A 19,738-nucleotide genomic window follows, 5' to 3' on the forward strand; every position below is an offset into this window, starting at 1 on the left:
TATGATTTTGTTTTTGTTTATGTGTGATCAGTGTTACAGTTTAGCCCAACTGGATTTTGATAAACTACTTCAAAACCATCAACTTTTGACTTTTTGTCGAAATATTTACCACGAGGATGGTGATTGGCTCAGGAGAGGCTAGCACACCATTTGTGTGTGATTTATTGGTAGAGGTAAGGCGCTAGTCCTAGCAGGAGAGTGCTGCTTGGTGTTGTCCCATCATTTTGCTCTCTAAACTAAAGAAAGAGAGTTGGAAGTGGGTCAGACCTGTTATTCAACTAAGAACCTTTGGAAGTTTAGCTCCAAGTTAGGCCCTTTGCTTGGCAATATAAGGTCATCAATTGTAATAATGTTATAAAAATGTTATCAGACAATGTAGTTTTTAGTCCTGTCACTTGTGTACACCCAATCAAAAAAACTGTAAAAACTGTAGGTGTTCTAATCTCAAGAGTAATGACAGCCAAGTGACATGGCTTTCTCACAGAGTCCTTTTAAATAGGCAGTATGTTTAAAAGTAATTTAGCTTTCTTCTCATCTACACCCAAACACAGTTGGCAACAATGTTTTTGTTTAGATTTCCCCACTTTCTTCCATCTAACTGCATGCAAATGTGCTGTAATTGTCTGAGCTCCTCTTAAAAGTTGTTCTGTTTTGACGTGGGTCTACTGGCTGAGATTTTAATCTGCTCACCAAGCCATCTGCCACTGACGTTGGGTTGCATATCTCTAGGATTAAATCAAGAGGATGTGAAGCACGTGTGTTGTTCTCATGCACACTTACACACGTTGGCATCCACACAATCTTTGAAGCACAACATATCAAGCTATAACAAATGACACATTTTGTCGAGCACACACAGGAATAAGTGCACACATGTTGAGCAATGTACAAGCAAAGAATGTGGGCCACTGCCATTTCCCCTGCAGCACAGACTGTCAAACGACCCTCCGAAGCCTGCAGTTAAAGGCTGTGATTACCATTTTATTACACTATGCCATTATTCTGATGCTATCAATGGAAATGAATTGGCCTACAATTGATTTACTATAACCGGCCCCTCCTCTTCGTTGGCCCTCAGGGACCCTCTGGTGTTCATTGATTTGTTCCCCCTCCATTCTAACAAGGCTTTCACCTATCACGTTATGGAATTGGAGAGATTTAGAGATTGTTTTCTTGATTTCCTAGTTTAGGATGCAGTGATTATTGCCCGTTAACTGAAACCTGTAATGGTCTGTGGCAAGACAACACAAATACATGTTCTGTGTGTTCATATACAGCAAAGTGTTAAACTCACGGCCCGTGGGCCGGATCTTGTCCGCTATGTGATTTTATGTGGCCTGCAAAAGTCAATAGTGTGCAATTTAGTCCATAATGAAACATCAAGAACAACAAGCAATTTGTTATTTCCCCCATTTAATCTTTTTAATAAATAAAATATAAATATACAATAATTGTTTGAATTTTTAAAAAATGAAATAAATAAAAAGAGAATGTTTACTCTTTTGTGCTTTTAATTAAAAAATAAAACAGACTGTCGAGCTGTTTTCCCCTTTTTGTTTTGATGTAAAAATGTAAATTTGAAAAAAAAAAAAAAAATTAAAAGAGAATATAAAGTATATATATACATACAGTATAGGTATATAATATAATATTATGTTTTTTTTTCCAATTACAGTTTATTCACACATCATTCAGAGTATACAATACATGGTCATATTAAAACAGTTCATGCAAACAGTTCATATAACAAAATGCATGAAAAGGACACTCCAAATATGCTATTTAAAGCTTTTAGGAGGGGCCTCATATTATTGTCTTAAAAAACAGCAACAAAATTAAAAATATTTTAAGAAGAGAATATTTACTTTTCCTCATTTAGTTTTCTTTCTTTCTTTCTTTTTTTAAATTAATGAAAAAAAAAATATTTTCAATGAAGAGGCTCAAATTAGAGAACTCCATTTTTAGGTCAAGTATAAACTAGGGCTGTCAAAATTATCGCGTTAACGGGCGGTAATTTTTTTTTTTGGATTAATCACGTTAAAATATTTGACGCATTTAAGGCACATGCCCCGCTCAAACAGATTAAAATGACAGCAAAGTGTAATTTCCATTTGTTAATTGTGTTTTTTGGTGTTTTGTCGCCCTCTGCTGGCGCTTGGGTGCGACTGATCTTATGGGTTTCAGCCCCATAATTATTATTGACATCAACAATAGCGAGCTACTAGTTTATTTTTTTGATCGAAAATTTTACAAACTTTATTAAAACGAAAACTTTAAGAGGGGTTTTAATATAACATTTCTATAACTTGTACTAACATTTATCTTTTAAGAACTACAAGTCTTTCTCTCCATTCTATCCATTTAAGAGAATGTTAATTATGTTAATGCCATCTTGTTGATTTATTGTTATAATAAACAAATACAGTGCTTATATGTACAGTATGTTGAATGTAAATACAGTGGGGAGAACAAGTATTTGATACACTGTCAATGGGATTGGCAGTGTATCAAGTACTTGTTCTCCCCACTGTATCCGTCTTGTGTCTTATCTTTCCATTCCTACAATAATTTACAGAAAAATATGGCATATTTTATAGGTGGTTTGAATTGCGATAAATTAATTTTTAAGCTGTGATTAACTCGATTAAAAATTTGAATCGTTTGACAGCCCTAGTATAAACATTTATAATTTTATTTTCAATTTTCCTCGATTAATTGTGTAAGCACTTGTTGACAGAAATAATGACCTTCCAAAGGATGTGGCTTATGACAAAAAAAAAGAGGTTGATGAATGGTATGCACTTACTGTAAATATCTGCTGTATTTGAACTTGGATTCACACACTGGTTGCTGTTTATGCTAAACTAACTAAATTTGTCTGAGATCAGCATGTTTCTACAAGTTTGCATGGTTGCTGGTAAAATGTTCAGCAGTCTGATTGGAAGTGAGGGGGAAAAAACTTCCAGCTAGCCATAGGGCATGCAGAACATCATTATAACCAAGTGTCTAAAAGCTGTCGAAAACATTCTCATCACAGCGCAACCAGAGTGCTCACTAACAACCCAGACCATTATGCCTCTGCTCTCCCAGTTGGCACTTCAGCACACATTGCCCAAGTGGAGACAGACATTCTCTGTCACCTTAGTCTAGTCCATCACAAACCTATACTAGTTTCTCGAATGTGATGGTTGAGTTTTTTTCTTGTCAGGAAAGTGTAATTTCATGAAGTTCTTCCATTAAAAAGCTAAGGAAGCTGTAGCAGTTTGTCACTACCCCAGTTTCATGCAAAGCAACACGAACAGCCATGTATCCCAAAATTGATTTTTTCCTTAAAAGGCAAGTTCTCAATTTTTATACTTTTTTTTAATGTGGAAAACACAATTAAATTAATAAATGATCAGATGTAGATGATGGGCTGACTATAGTTCATAATGTATTTGCCTGTGTCGGTAAATGCATTACTGCTACTGTGCATTGCCCACTTAATGCCTATGTACAACAAACACAGCCATTAGTGAATACAATGGTCTTTATTATGCAGTATGTAGGGGAGACACTGTCCGTTTGTGAGGGCCCAGTGTAATCGGTAGTTTGTTCTACAAAGTTGGTGGAAATGAGTGGCAGGGTCTGTCATATGAGAAGCCCAGTCAGGAGATTGGCTAGCCGTGATGTCTGAAACAGCTGACAGACAGTACTAATCCTACCTCGCAGACAGGAAGGAAAAATCCTGTAGCCTCTAGCCATCTGATCTCTGGCCTCTAGAAGGCTAGCTGTTTTGTGTACATCAATCAGTTGGTCATTTGACATGTGCTTGCTGCTGAATTTTAATGCTAACTTTATATATACTAGGGCTGTCAAACGATTAAAATTTTTAATCGAGTTATTTACAGCTTAAAAATTAATTAATCGTAATTAATCGCAATTCAAACCATCTATAAAATATGCCATATTTTTCTGTAAATTATTGTTGGAATGGAAGGACACAAGATGGATATATACATTCAACATACGGTACATAAGGACTGTATTTGTTTATTATAACAATAAATCAACAAGATGGCATTTACATTATTAACATTCTGTTAAAGCGATCCATGGATAGAAAGACTTGTACTTCTCAAAAGAAAAATGTTAGTACAAGTTATAGAAATGTTATATTAAAACCCCTCTTAATGTTTTCGTTTTAATAAAATTTCTAAAATTTTCAATCAAAAAGTAAAGTAGTAGCCCGCCATTGTTGATGTAAATAATTACTTACACAATGCTCATGGGTGCTGAAGCCTATAAAATCAGTCGCACCCAACCGCCAGCAGAGGCAAAACTCCATAAAACACAATTAACAAGTGAGCGTTTCACTGGACTGTCATTTAAATTTGTCTGATCGGGGAATCTGCGTTAATTGCGTCAAATATTTTAACGTGATTAATTAAAAAAAAAAAATTAACGCCCGTTAAAGCGATAATTTTGACAGCCCTAATACATATGTATTAGTGGTGTGACAAAATATGGTAATGGTGATACAGTGCCCTCCATAATTATTGGCACCCCTGGTTAAGATGTGTTTTTTTAGCTTCTAATATATTTTTTAATTCAAATAATGTGGGACCTTAATGTAAAAAAAGAGAAAAATCTAACCTTCAATACAAGTGCATTTATTCAGTGGGGAAAAAATCCCACATAAAGAAATAATTATTTGACATCAAATAATGTGTGTCACAATTATTAGCACCCCTGGTGTTAATACTTTGTACAACCCCTTTTTGCCAGCAAAGCAGCACCTAATCTTCTCCTGTAATGTATCACAATATGGGAAAAGACAGAAAGAGGGATCTTCAGCCATTCCTCTCTAAATCATCCAGAGACCTGGGTTCTCTCCTTCTGTACTGTCCTCTTCAGCTCACCCAGCAACAGATTTTGATTTAAAATGTCCTGGTATTTCAAAGCATTCATGATGTCATGCACCCTAACAAGGTTCCCAGGGCCTTTGGAAGCGAAACAGCCCCACAGCATCACTGACCCACCCCCATACTTCACAGTGGGTATGAGCTGCTTTTCAGCATGCGCATCTTTCGTGGCACGTCAGACCCACTTAGAGTGTTTGTTGCCAAAAAGCTCAATCTTGGTCTCATCTGACCAAAGCACACGGTCCCAGTTGAAGCCTGGGAGACCAAGATTGAGCTTTCAAACATGTCGTCTGTCCCTTAAAGTAACCGAGACACCACGAAGAAGACATTACTATCACAGCAGAGCTCTTCTGGTGTCCAACGGTCCTAATTCCACAATATCAAGCTAAATTCCAAGAGATAAACCTGACCACGCTTGGTGGGGCTAGTACTCGATATAGCACGAAGAATCCAGGAGAGAGTGGAGTTAGATGAAAAGTTGTAGTTCTACATGAACATAATCATTGACACTTTTGTCAGGAAATAAACTAGCAGTAGCCATGCAAGGGGCTGGAATATATCACTTTGGTGTCTGTGGCTCCTTCACTGGTCAAGTGTAAAGTTGGTCATCGGATGGCTCTTGGCACGCACACATCATTTGCTGCTTACATTCCAAAGTACTTTTTACTATCCTCTAAAACATCTTTTCACCTTTGCTGTCTCAGGTGAGACAAACCTTTCTTATTTATTCATTCACATCTGCTGAGTTACAGCAGAACATTCCATCTGTGAATTATCATACCACCGCGCTTTACCTCACAGCGTTATTATTCAAATGGTAGGCGCATAGTAGAATGTACTGTAAACTGGTTTCCAAGGCAAATATTTAATTCATATTTTCTCATTGAATAGTATAAACACAACTCAAGTATTTAATCATTTTTCAAAATCATATTCATATTTCACATTCTTTTGACCCACATGTTATATAGTGTGATGTAATGATTAAGTGACTTAGACACAAGCCTATTCAGTTTTTAAGAAAATCAAAACTTGCATTGCAGTTATGGTAAAACTAAAGCCAGGAGCAAAAACTGGTGCACCAGTGCTTCTTATTATAAATCCTTAAAGTACAGGTGTCAGTTCGTTGAATACAGAAAGTGCAAGAGAGGATAAGACTGCAATTGGTGGTCTGTCTCGGGTCCCTGTTAGAGGAAGGCTCTATGGCGAAAGCTTTAGCAGGCCTAATGATGCCTGTAAGATGAGAAGGGATTTGACTGCAGGCCCCCGCCCTCATTTAAATCCCCTTCATCCTCTACTCTGACAGGAAGATCCAAGCAGGGCAAGTTGCCAACGCAAGGACACACGATGCACTCACAACAACAAACTTTTATTGGCAACCATCAGTCTGTCCCATTTTAAGGCGACTAAGCGCGGAGAATGTCATTAAAACCTAAACATACTCTGGGGATTGAATTTTAAATGGCAACATTACACAATTCTAGAAAACACAAGCCTCTTGTTATCTAATTTCGTACAGTATGCACTGCCATTTTTTTTTTAAATGGAGCACTGTCATGCATCTGTTTTTTTCAATTTACAGTAGACGGTGCTTTCCACAGGTTATGACTTGTCTTAAAGTCTGGATTGAGGTGGAAAAGTAGCTGCTGGTGTTGCATTCAGTGTCCCTTAAGTCATAATTGGAAATCAAACTGTCGCTTTGCATGTGCATTCATGCCCTCTCAATCCACGCCAGCTGGCAGAAGTGTTCATGCCCACACACATTCCCCACTGCTATTTATGTATTTGCTCAGCCATGCGATTTAACCCTTTCACTAGCAACCTCAACCTTAGGGCACGTTACACGTCAAGCAGAATTACGCCCCATGAGCCGCATTTCCCCATCTTGCACATACACAGACACATTCCTCCCCTTGTTAACCATAATTCACATCTGGCCTCCTTTAAAGGAGGGCAGCTATTTGCACTGATGCAAGGCTAAGAGCCAGCAGCATATTTCAAACACACACATTGACACGCACACCCCTACACACACACACACACACACACTCCAGTCTACAACTTTTACGAGGGCTGTAAACAAAGGAATTTTTCCCCCCTCATCAGTCATTCAACAGTTCCTATGCCAAACGTCATTCTTGTTTATCACCGCCTCCCAATGTAATTATACAAACGACTCATATCGATACTGCAAGAATCAGGCAAATGATTTACAACAGTAAAACGTCGAGCGTTCATTGAAAGTGAAATAGTCTGAATTTGGATGAGCGACTGTAAAGATCGAGATCGAAGATAGGAAAAAAATTCAGATCGATCTCAGTGATCGGCCGTGTTATATTTACAGTTTTTCTCAATTGCAGATCAGACTTGCAATACTCAAAACTACATGTTCAATCCTTCACATCGGATCACTAGTGCACATCCAAAAAGCAGTTTCTCATTCCTTTGAGCAAGCTGCAGATGTTTTTGTGCATCCATGCAAATGATTTTGCACAATTCTCTGCTGTTTCCTACATTATCAGTTGCATCTGCCATGATGGTCAAAATGGATTACCACGGGTCTCTATTGAATAGTCTCACCACCCACAACATCTACAGTCCCTGACAAAATTCTTGTCGCTTATCCATTTTGTAGAAACAATTGCTAATAACCTGAATTTTAATTATTCAATTGGTTTCAGAAATGGCTCATATGAAAGCCAAAACCCTCGCAAATGATGTTGAATGTACAAAAATATATTTGTTTCACTGAAAAAAGATTTATCATTTAATGAAGACATAAAGGTCAAATTTTGGCAAGACAAAAGTTTTGTCGCCTAAAGAAAGTAGTGTAAAAATTGAACTAAAAATATACTTCAAATACAAAAATATGTTACATAACATTACGGAATTAAGTAGTGGTGCTGTGAGATCCAAATTTAATATTTTGTACTACTTCCATGGGCTTGAAGGACTGCATCCATGCGGTTCGGCAAGGATTCATACAATTTATTGCTGAAGTCATCAGGAACATCAAAGAAAACAGTCTTGCATGCCTCCCAGAGTTAATCAACATTCTTGGGTTTCGTCTTCCATGCTTCCTCTTTCATCCTACCCCAGACATGCTCAATGATGTTCATTTCTGGTGACTGGGCTGGCCAGTCCTTGAGGATCTTGATTGAAGCATGCGATTTAGCACCATCCTGCTGCAGAATTTGTCCCTTTTTATGGTTAGGAATGTAAGAGGCAGCTAATATTTGTTGAAATTTAAGACTATTTATGTTGGCTTCCACCCTGCAGATCTCTCGCACACCCCCGTACTAGATGTAACCCCAGACCATGATTTTGCCACTACCAAACTTCACTGTTTTCTGAGTGAATCTCAGATCCATGCGGACTCCAGTAGGTCTACTGCTATATTTGCGGCGACTCTGGTGTAATTCAATGGAAGATTCATCTGAAAAATCCACCTTTTGTCACTTTTCCAGCATCCATCCTTTTGACAGGCTTTGGGCTTTGGCAAATGCCACATGGTTTTTTTAATTCTCTGCACCCTGCTATGAATCTTAGCTGCCTCTTATATTCCTAACCATGAAAAGGGACAAATTCTGCAGCAGGATGGTGCTCTATCGCATACTTCAATCTCTACCTCAAAGTCCCTCAAGGCAAAGAAGCTCAAGATCCTCCAGGACTGGCCAGCCCAGTCACCAGACATGGACATCATTGAGCATGTCTGGGGTAGGATGAAAGAGGAAGCCTGGAAGACGAAACCCAAGAATGTTGATGAACTCTGGGAGGCATGCAAGACTGCTTTCTTTGATGTTCCTGATGACTTCATCAATAAATGTTATGAATCCTTGCCGAAGCCCATGGAAGACATACAAAATATTACATTTGGATCTCACAGCACCACTACTTAATTCGCTTATGTTATGTGACATATTTTTGTATTTGAAGTACATTTATTGTTCAATTTTCACACTACTTTGTATAGGCGACAAAACTTTTGTCTTGCCAAAATTTGACCTTCAGGTCTTCATTAAATGATCAATCTTTTTTCAATGAAACAAATATATTTTTGAACATTCAACATCATTTGGGAGGGTCTTAGCTTTCATATGAGCCATTTCTGAGACCAATTGAATGATTAAAAGTCAGGTTATTAGCAATTGTTTCTACAAAATAGAGAAACGACAAGACTTTTGTCAGGGGCTGTATGTACAACATCAGCCAGCTCATACCAAAAGTTTGAGTATGCTACATAAACAAATCGAACATTTTTCCTCTATACTAATAGTATCGTATCGACTCCTATGTCAAGAGTAATCAAATAACATTTCTGTATAAATTTCCCACACTGGTAATTGTGTAATTGCTGTATAAACATTCAAGCCTTGAAGTGGATGCAACCATGTCTTGTCACTTGGGGGTAAGCGATGGAAAAGGAACAGGGATGGAAAAGTCCAGCTGTATTTACTTACACTCTAAGCCTTCTCGCGTCTATATCTTTGGTCTTTCCTCTCCTCAGTAGGCGGGTCCATGGCTCTCTGCGTCTGAGGAGAGCCAGTCTCCCACTATTCCCACGGAAACAGTTGCCAAAGCAAATTTGGCGAGAGGATATGGGGACCCTGCTCTCTTTCCAAACCTCCCAATCTCTTCCCGTCTCTTCTCTTGTGTGTGTATGTCTTTCTTTCTGTGTTTTTCAACCCTGTGGTACAAGAGTGATTCTATGCCTGCTCACTCTTTTATTACATTACTTTATTCCTTCTCCATTTCTTCCTTGAAATACGTATTGGCCATGTTTTCTCACTTAAATGAAGCGGAAGTATGGACTAGTGAATGAGTGGAAAGTTTGAGAATTTTTTTTTTTCTCTAAGAGATGTTACATAAATTGACATGTAATGATGTGATGACTAACTTGAATGTCGTTTTAGTTTTTATACAAGCAAAAATGCTTGTTTTTCTGTGTTTTATATGCTGGAAAACCTGCTTTCCCGAACAATCTTTAGCTTTCCAGACCCCGTGACCTTTTTTTCCTCGTTTCTTTTTACTTCTGTGGCTGGGAGAGTTGAACTGTCCTTCCTTTTGGGACCATGGGACAAATGTAGCTTTTTATGCTCTCATTTGTTCCACTTGTTCCCTGAATGTTTGCATATTTGCTATATTGGTTGGCAAATATTTGTTGGCAAATAATAGTGTCTTATTTTGGTGGTTATTTTTGTAAATCAGGGACTTTTAGCCCACTTTATGGGAGCAGAAGCTCTTGATTTCCCTTCTGTTTCGTCTACCGGCTTCACTGGACTCTTCCTGGAAGTAGAGGCTGCTGAAAAACAACAGACCCACTGCTGTAAAAATATTGTGAACAAAGGATGTGGAAATACATGTTTCAACATGAAAGAGATGAAAATTTCAGTTTCCCGCCAGGAACATTTGAAGATTATATGAATGACACTTTCCACGTTGCTGTGTCACTGAAATATGCGTTTGTTTTAGGAATGTAGTTGATGTTTACATGATAATAGGATAAATGATGGGTTGGGTTAGGATGAGTGATGCGGGCCTCTTTGCTTTATGCAGTTGCCTAATAGCCTGAACAGCTGTCTGTACACTGACAAAAACACACTTGCAAATAAGTTCATTAATTTCTCAAATTTGTCGTACTTACTTATCTGCTGAACATTGAAAAGTTTGTACTGCACTTCCTTTATCAAAGGGAATTCTAGATGAGGTCGTTTTAAGTGTAGTCAGCAAATCAGTTCAAACTGATGTCAGGAATCAGCCTAAGCAACACAGTCTTGAATAATAATCATCCATAACTTTATAGTCTGCCAGTGGTTTTCTGGTGACTGCAGAGTGTTTTTGCTACTTTATTGGATACATTCACTGTTCTTCCCGTCAAATCCCCAGCCACTTGAAAGATGGCAGAAGGAAGTTGCCAGTTGAAGCTGTGCATGTGCTTTTGAGGGCACAACCTTCAAGCACAGTTAAGGAAACTTACTCGAAAGGGGAGATGTTATTTCCTTTCTTTTGTTCAGTGGGCAGAACTGTACAAATATTCATTCACCCTTAGACAAGTCAATTTGTGATTAACTCATTCACTGCCATTGACAGTCACAGACATCAAATCCTTCTCAGTTGGGATGGCTGGCATTGAGCGTTCATGTTTCACTGCCATTGACGGCGATAGACATGCAATTCAATTTGACTTGGGGATGTAAGCCCAACCTACTGAGCTCCTAAAGGCACATCGACAGAAGTTAAATAAATTTGAGCAATTTGGTACGCACCAGAAACTCTCTAGTAAACATCTGCATTATATAGCATTTAAGCTAGCAGACTTGGATCGCAAAAGTCCACTAGCTTAAATGCTATATAATGCTAATGTTTACACCAATTGGCCTGCTGGCATAGTAAAAGTCTGCGAGCTTAAATGCTACATAATGCTAATATCTACAACAACTGGCTTACTTGCATACTAGGGGTGTGCCATCTTAGGCACCCCACAATTCGATTCGATTACGATTCAGGGTGCTCCGATTCGATTATTGAACGATGATCAGGATAATGACGATGGTCGCGGTTATCGCGATTATCGATAATCGTGCATTACTGATTCACACAGTTGCCAAACAAATTTATGTCCATTATTTATTTAAAATATTCCAATGAATGATTCAACAGCAACAAAAAGCTGCCCGTAAGCTGCTTTTTTATTTATTTATTTTTTTACAAGAAAGTGCAAAAACATTAACCATTTTGAAGGGAGTACTTATTTCTCTCAACAATACAATCAAATCTACACAGGTGTAATGAATTCCACATTTTCTGGAAAAAAAAGTGTCTTTAGATTTAAGACTTCTTTTAACCAATATACTTTGTTTTCACAGATTTCTGTACTATTTCGCATGTTTGTAGTTGTAGCTGTACTTAATCATGGTTTTACACGTTCTACATATGAAATACACGTTAACGTATTAGCTAATTAGCTTAGCGCTCGGCGCTAGCTATCAACATCAATAAAACAACAACAATAAAGGCTAAACAGTAAAAATGGGTTCGTTTACTCACCTCTTATAGTTGCACACGGTTATATCGGGTTATTGTACGGTATAATAATAACAGTTAATATAGATAACTTTCTGCTGAGGAAAAAAAAAATCCGATTTAAAAAAAAAAAATCACACATGACTTGAGTCTTCTTTTCAACAAATGCTTTTTTTTACTTGTTGACTACTGATGACTACTTTTACTTTTACTTGAGTAATAGTATTTTGAAGTAACGCTACGCTTACTTGAGTAAATGTTTTGGCTACTCTACCCACCTCTGCTTGCATAGCTGAAGTCCGCTAGCTTAAATGCTATTGAATGCTAATGTTTACAACAATTGGCTAACTAGCATTGCAAAGGCCGCTAGCTTAAATGCTATTTAATGCTAATGTTTTACAACAATTGTCTAACTTGCATAGCAAAGTCCGCTAGCTTACAAGCTTTTATAATGCGAATGTTTACCAGATAGTTTCTGGTGCGCACTAGATTGTTGCTGGTGTGCACAAAATTGCGTAAATTTATTTCATTTCTGTCGATGTCCCTTTAGGGACTCCGTACCAACCAGTCAAAATGGACGTCTATCGCATCAATAGCCACGTTTACATGCTGACTTTTATTCATACCGATTCAAATCATTCCGAATGGAAATTTCAGATCAGCTGTTTACATGTCACTTCGTCTATTCCGATCCAGCGTTTACATGTGACTGCCTTTATTCCGAAAGGACGTTTGACAACTGCCGTCTGACATGCGCAGATTAATCAAAACAAAGCGTCACGTTGCAAAACATGGAGATCGATCGTCGGAGTGCTGCTGTTTTAACTTTAACCCACTTGTTGTGTTTGTGGGGTCGTATCCGCTTCTGCTGTTTTGCTCTTTTGCCTCGTTGTAGCCGGTTTTCCACCGGTTTCTAATCTGGTCAACCCTCCGGTCTATTCCGGCTTCGTGTAACCTCTCGTGAACTTTTCTAAATACTTCACTGTTGTTCGTTTTACGCCCGTCTAAGCGAGCAATTATATTAAATTTTTTAAAAGTTTGAATTAAATACAATCTTTCCGCCGGACTCCGATTAGGTGCGCTGTGCTTGGAAGCCATGTTGCAAGTGACGTTACTTACGTCACAAAGTGACGTCACCACGTCAGTACGGAGCATGTGCAGAAAGAACACAACCAGACACCATTCCGCTTCCCTGTTTACATTATATAATTTTACTTCTAATCGGTTTGGGAAAAGGAATATTTCACCCCTGTGAATCGGAATGAAATTCCATTCGGTTTGGGCCTGTTCATTCCGAATGAGGTGTTTATATGGAACACATTTATTCGGTTTGAACAAATATTCCGATTGTAATTGGAATATTTGGCTCCATGTAAACGTGGCAAATGGCACGGAAACATGATCATGTATGAAACGTATTTGTCGATGTACAAGTATGCGACTGAGCTGCAAGAGGTGAGCCGCTCCACCTTTCCCTTCATAGAGGGCGCCTCCTCTTTCAACACCACGGGGGCCTCTAGCAAGACAAGCAGAGGCCAATGTTAGGTCATAGGCAGGGCGTGGCTGTGTTCACCCTCCTGAGTTTAAAAAGAGCAAAGAAAACAGGTTTTTGGACCTTTCATCTTAGCCTACAAAGTGGGTTGTTAAGCAAAGCAACCAGTTGAGCACCATGCAAGAAAAGACTGTTTGCCACTTGGAGTCAGGCAGTCTTTAGTCACATTATGCGGTCAAAGCAAGAATTGTTTCCTGTTTAAGGAAATGGTAACTGCGGTCAATGGAATTTTCAAAAGTGGCCAAGATTTACAGTGTTGGAATACATTTTAAAGGAAAGTCTTAAGGGATACATCTTAAAAATGATGTCGCTTTTTTCTGCGCAACAGTTTTGTTTGTTTGTTAAAGACATCCTGTAATCTATGACACAGGAAATGGTCACAGACAACCAGAATATGAAGCAAGAAGGGGATGGAGGTGAAGGGTGACAGAGTCAAGAAAGAGATTTTGCTTTATCTCATACAACACTGTCACAAGAGATGGAGACATGCTAACAGGCGGAGAAGTTCTCACTTAAAAACTTTTCTTAGGCTAGTTTCACCTCTGCTGTGAGCGTATTCCCTGAGATCTAGTTTTCAGAAAACAGGAAGATCTTCGTAGGCCATTTTGGCATTATTCCAGCAAAGTTGAACGTATTTAACCTTTCCATCCGTCTGTTCCTTTTTCCATTGCAACATAGTCAACAGTCAGTATAAATTCTGTAGTTCCCGGGTGTCAAACGCATGGTCCTTGTGCTGGAATCTGCCTGCAAGAGAATCTTATCTGGCCTGCGGTGTTTTCTGTCTGTCAGGCCTATTCTATCAGTCATATATACGTACCTTAATTTGAAACCCATACTTTCATTTTAACACAAGCGTATTAACACCGTGATTGTTGTGACTTGTACGAACAGCTCATCGATGTGTGCACTTCTCTAAGAGAAAGACAAAAATGATTGGTTTCATGTCTGCAGTGAGCAATTTTGTTTTCATGTAGAAGCAACGCCTCTGTGTATCATATCATAATATTGTTTGTTTTGTGGTTTCAAGTGCGTACGTGCGGTTAGTAATGAGTTTGTGAAGTTAAATTCTTGTTAAAATGTTTTAATACATGCAAATGTGTTGGTACATGTTGTACGGCTTGGCAATCTGGCCAAGAAATATCACTTTTTATCCCCCCACTATAAAACCATCAATGTTGGACTCTTTCTGAAGGACTGTTCAAAATCTGTCAAACTAGATGAAATATGACACGGCTGAACTGCAAAATTGATCGCAATCATAAGATTACATGAATGATGTTGATGAATAGCAACACGCAAACGAAATGTATAATTTAGATTTACTCTAAACCAGTAACGGTACACAAAAATCTCGGTTCGGTACGTACCTCGTTTTTTAGGTCACGGTTCGGTTCATTTTCGGTGCAGTAAAAAAACAAAATGCAAAATATAAATGCTAGTTGTTTATTACACACCTTTGGTCTTTCAACAATAGGAACATTAGCCTATACAAAGCTAGAATTCTGCTAAAAAAGTAACGGGTATTTAAAGATAATCCAACAACAATTTGCCTTTCAGACCCCGCTTATTGGTCAGCTTTCTTTCTGAAAGAAAGAAGAAAAAAGAAGTCCTGTGCTAAAGAGAAACGCAATCCCAATGACAATGATTTTAACATGTATTTTACAAATGAAATGCCTCAATGAATCTTTTTTTTTTTCTTATGAACGGTTTTCAAAACCTTTATTGGTGGATTTTCTCAAGTTAAAGCGCCACACAGAAATTAATCAATTTAATTGTGTAAGCAGGATCTGTGTATTATTCTTATTATTTAATTACAGGTGTTTTAGCTCATTTCAATTTATTTTATTTAAATGGGCTATTATTTATTTTATTATGTGTTTATATTTTACAAATGTATATCTTATGTTGTATAACTTTAGTTCCTATGTAAATATTAGTTCCTACTTGTTTTGTTGTGGTAGGAGGGTTTTGTATTGAACACGGGGCCGTGTTGGTTATTATAGCAGAGAAGACCGCAGTAAATCAACAAAGACAAGTCAACTGTGCCCGATCTAACACTCAAGAGATCTGATGGACTCAAAAAGTGGGTTACGATTGCATATTAATTAGAAAATCGACCGGATCCATATTTTTACACGAGTGACTTCCGGTCTGCCCAATCCTAGCTACCGGTAGTAGTATTGATGCAGAAGGGTCGCGTCTCGCGTCAATTAATAAACCATGCCGTTCTTTTCGCGTGCGTCGTGTTGAGCCGCTTCTGGGACGAGTCTAACACGCGGCCACACTGCGACTGGTGTGCATTGGCTGATTGACTTTAACGCCCGCGTTTCACTGCGTTCTCGCGGCGGCCACGTTGTCGCGCCGTTGACGTTTCTGGGTTATACGGTCCTACCGTGTTGGTCCTTATTATAGTAGAGAAGACGGAGTAAATATAATCTATCCAAAAAAACTGTAACCCGATCGACTCAAAGCCTCGAAAAGTAAGGGTTACATTACGTCAGAAACTCGTTCGGTACGCCTCCGTTCCAAACCGAGCACCACGTACCGAAACGATTCAATACAAATACATGTACCGTTACACCCTTACAAACCAGACATACATAACTAAGAAGGCATGCCTTATTCCCTTGGGGCAAAATATGTTTTAAGAAGCAAGTATTTTTCACAGTTGACCTTTGTCAAACTTTAGTGGTTTGCAGACAGAGGAAGTGCTCTGAAACTGGGGCTTTCAGAAAGTGCAGACTTTCTTCGAACTGAGAGGGTTGCTGTCACCCCACCCATCCTGTCTCACACACAGACATACTAACAGACATCCACTTGCTCTGACATGTGCACACATAGGAGCTCCCGCATGGCGGGCCTCTATGGCAGCTGACACAGGGCTGCCACTCTCAGTTTCTCCACATATGCTGTTCACCACTGTGACTTGGTTTCTCAACAGGAAATATTTCTGGGCTCACACATGTCATGTAAGGTTACACTATTTAGCTCTGAAAAACATCCAAGCGCATTAAAGAATTAAGACTACGCAATAGCTACATACTGGTCTGTAACAATAAATTTAGTCTTTTAATCTACTTCATATAATTCTAAACGTGTCATGTTGTCATTATAAGGCTCAGTAGACGATGCAGAAAAGTAATGTCTAACACAGAGCTAATCGGAAACCCTTATCTAAGAAGTGTGACATCCTGTCTATGTTGGGTAATCCACAAGGGATCATAAAAGGGTTGGACTGAGAAGAGTGCGGAAACATGCTTTCACACACACATCCGTATTTTTTTTTGTCTGACTCACACTTGATCATCATACATAATCCAGAGGACTACATACTCATATTTAGATTTTTACTCTTGATTTGGTCGCTTGGAACCATCACTACAATATATCATACGTTATATCATTAGATATCACATATCTAACAATCACTCTAGCTGTGTGGGTTCCCACCTACAGAAGCCAAGTGAGTCAATTGAATTCCGCTGATACGTAGTTCTCTCTTCCTCCTCCTGCTGGAGCCTTAATTCTACACTGATAGACCGGCAAGCCATAAGTCACAGGAAGAGGAAGGACACGCGGCACAGAGACTTTGCCCAGATTGCACCATAGTCTGCGGGTGTGCATGTGTTATTAGCCACATTCTAGGTTTATCTGTAGGCACATGCCTCTAGCCATAGCTCTCTAAACTGATATGTAGGGCATATCTCCTCATCTAGCCTAAATGCTGGTAACCACAGACAGTTCTCCCTCAAGCTATTGCTTGTCTGAGGAATAAACTGGAATAATAATATTCATCTGATATTTATTTTTATCAGCAAAAAACTGCCTGATGGAAAAGTCAAGCCATTTTAAAATGCATTTTGCTGAAACGTGTATTCTGAGTACCGTACAAATATCTTTTGAAACATATCGTAATTTCCCGAATATAAGGCGCACCTGAGTATAACGCCCAACCCAAATTTACTTGTAAAATCTGGGGGAAATTATTGTACCAGTGTATAATGCGCACCCCAATTTTAGGACCAATAAATAGAAGAATACAAGAAAACAGAGCCCGTGTACAGATACAGAATTGCCATTTTACTGACTAGTGAAACACAGCACTAGCATAGCACATTGGTAGTTCAAAATATTACTGTAAACTGACAATATGTACGGTAATGATATGATTTGACAACTTCTCAAACTTAACAGCATCCAGGAGAAAACAAAACATATGACTTTTCTTATAAAGGCTGCTGTATAACTTGCTCGTTTCATCATGATGAATAAATGTTCTTCCATGGATTGATACAGTAAAATAAAAGTGAGGACTGAAGTTGGAAATCGGAAAGAGCGTATCGCTGTAGACTCTAACAATGGGAACTATTTTTATTTGGCTTTGAGTTTCCCGAGAGACAGATATAGGTGACGGACACAGGAAGTCTGAGTTGCTATAAACATTGACTCAAATGAGAAACTAAATTCTGTGCTTTATGAAGAGTGAAAAAAGCAGAATTTAACACAGACAAAATCATTTGACCAATCAGAGTAAAGTATTACCAAAACAAAAATAGTGACGTCATGTACCGTAATAGTCGGCAACGGATCGCCGCATACGTTTTCTTCAACACAACATTGCCGTGTCAATAAAATAAATAAATAATATATATATATATATATATATATATATATATATATTAGGAGTGGGAACCTCAGGGGACCTCACGATACGATACGATTCGCGATACAAGGCTCACGATAACGATTATATCACGATACAGCGATTATCAATATATTGGTCAGAAACTGGATACATGACATTCTACGATACAACTGTTGAAACGATTAAAAAAAAAAAAAATTAGAAAAAATACTGTTTAAGTCATTTATTAAACAGTGACACCTTTTCTGTGCAACATTGCTGTAAAATATAAATCTACTGCAAATTGTGCCCCTGCTTATATAGAGGAAACAAACCACGACCACTGATATCACTTTGAGAGATCATGATGACGGGCACCCTTAATTTCTTTAAAGTTTTAAATCTTTAAAACAAATAAATAAATAAAAAGTGCCGTAGGTGTCAGCAGTTGAGCTTGGAGTGGGGCAATGATAAAACTGGTGGGTCTTTTCTTTGTATATGACCTTTGTTGCTTGGTTTGAGCACTTCCGCCATCTGCTTCAGCATTTAAGATGTCAGACTTGCTCAGTCACAGTCTTCCTCACCTTAAAAACAACAAAATAAAACAAAAAATATTAGCTACTTCATAGTGTTTGAGTTGAAATCCTGATTTTTTTTGTGTTGGAAGTATTGAATTAAAAAAATATATGAATTGAATTTATAGAAATTAAAAATTCAATAAATACCTATTTTTAATATGTAGGCTACATTAATTATCATGCACATCACTTTATATATCTTGGAACCTATTCAAACCATTTTTATAGCTTAGTGTATCATAATGACAGTAATAACAGTTTGTGTAGTAAACTAGATGGAAAGTGGTTCTGAAATAATATCAAATAAATCGGTAAATTCATGTGGGCTTGTTCGATATTCATTTTCATCCAGTTTAGGGTCCTGGTTTATTTTATATTATTCAACATCAAATGTCATCAAAATAATACATGTAAATTAAAAAGTCAATTACATTGCAAAACTTTCTTACCTCAAGTGATGAAAGCGAAGCTCACAAACTCCGGTGTCCACTACGTCACCAGCTCCCAGTGAAACTTATTTTTCTTTGACAATTCTTGCATACAGCAAAGTCCTTGTTCACCTTACTTCCTTTCTTGTTGGTGTAAAATCTAAAATGTGTCCCCATGTGTGATTTGTAGCAATATTTTTCTCATTTTTTCCTCCACCGTTCTCACGGAGCTTTTTTATTTTTTCAACCCACTTGGAGCTACCTCTCCTTCTCTAGACAACTTGTGCGCACTTTACCCTCACCGCCACTTCTGAGCGCCCCTAGTGGACCGCCAAGGAATTGCTCAACAAACATTGAGCAGTTTACAGCATCCATACTCCATTGTATGGCCAATATGTTAAATAAAAGTATCGATACTTGATAACCCATCGGGTTGCAAAATATCGCGATATATCGCTGTATCGAGATATTGTCACACTCTTAATATATATGTGTATGGCAGAAAACAGGTGACTTGAAATTCTGCTCTGAGACCCACAATTTGGCAAAATTTCTAAATTGCCCTATATGAATGTGTGATACATCATTGGAAAGCTTAAAATTTCAATTTTCGAGGGGAAGAAAAATTT

At 38.1% G+C, this 19,738-nt stretch overlaps 1 protein-coding gene and 1 long non-coding RNA gene across 2 annotated transcripts in view; one reads left to right on the forward strand and one right to left on the reverse strand.

Annotated features, from left to right (window-relative positions):
* skia (v-ski avian sarcoma viral oncogene homolog a) overlaps window positions 1-19,738 on the forward strand; it is a 123,898-nt gene that overhangs the window by 87,402 nt on the left and 16,758 nt on the right. The window lies entirely within an intron of this gene.
* On the reverse strand, window positions 18,333-19,523 carry LOC130912391 (uncharacterized). Its single transcript, XR_009062602.1, has 2 exons — window positions 19,131-19,523; window positions 18,333-18,687 (listed from the first exon to the last, which is right to left on the reverse strand). It is a non-coding gene; the product is annotated as an uncharacterized LOC130912391 (long non-coding RNA).

This window comes from Corythoichthys intestinalis, chromosome 2 (genome assembly GCF_030265065.1).
Source record: "Corythoichthys intestinalis isolate RoL2023-P3 chromosome 2, ASM3026506v1, whole genome shotgun sequence".
Taxonomy (NCBI): Eukaryota; Metazoa; Chordata; class Actinopteri; order Syngnathiformes; family Syngnathidae; genus Corythoichthys; species Corythoichthys intestinalis.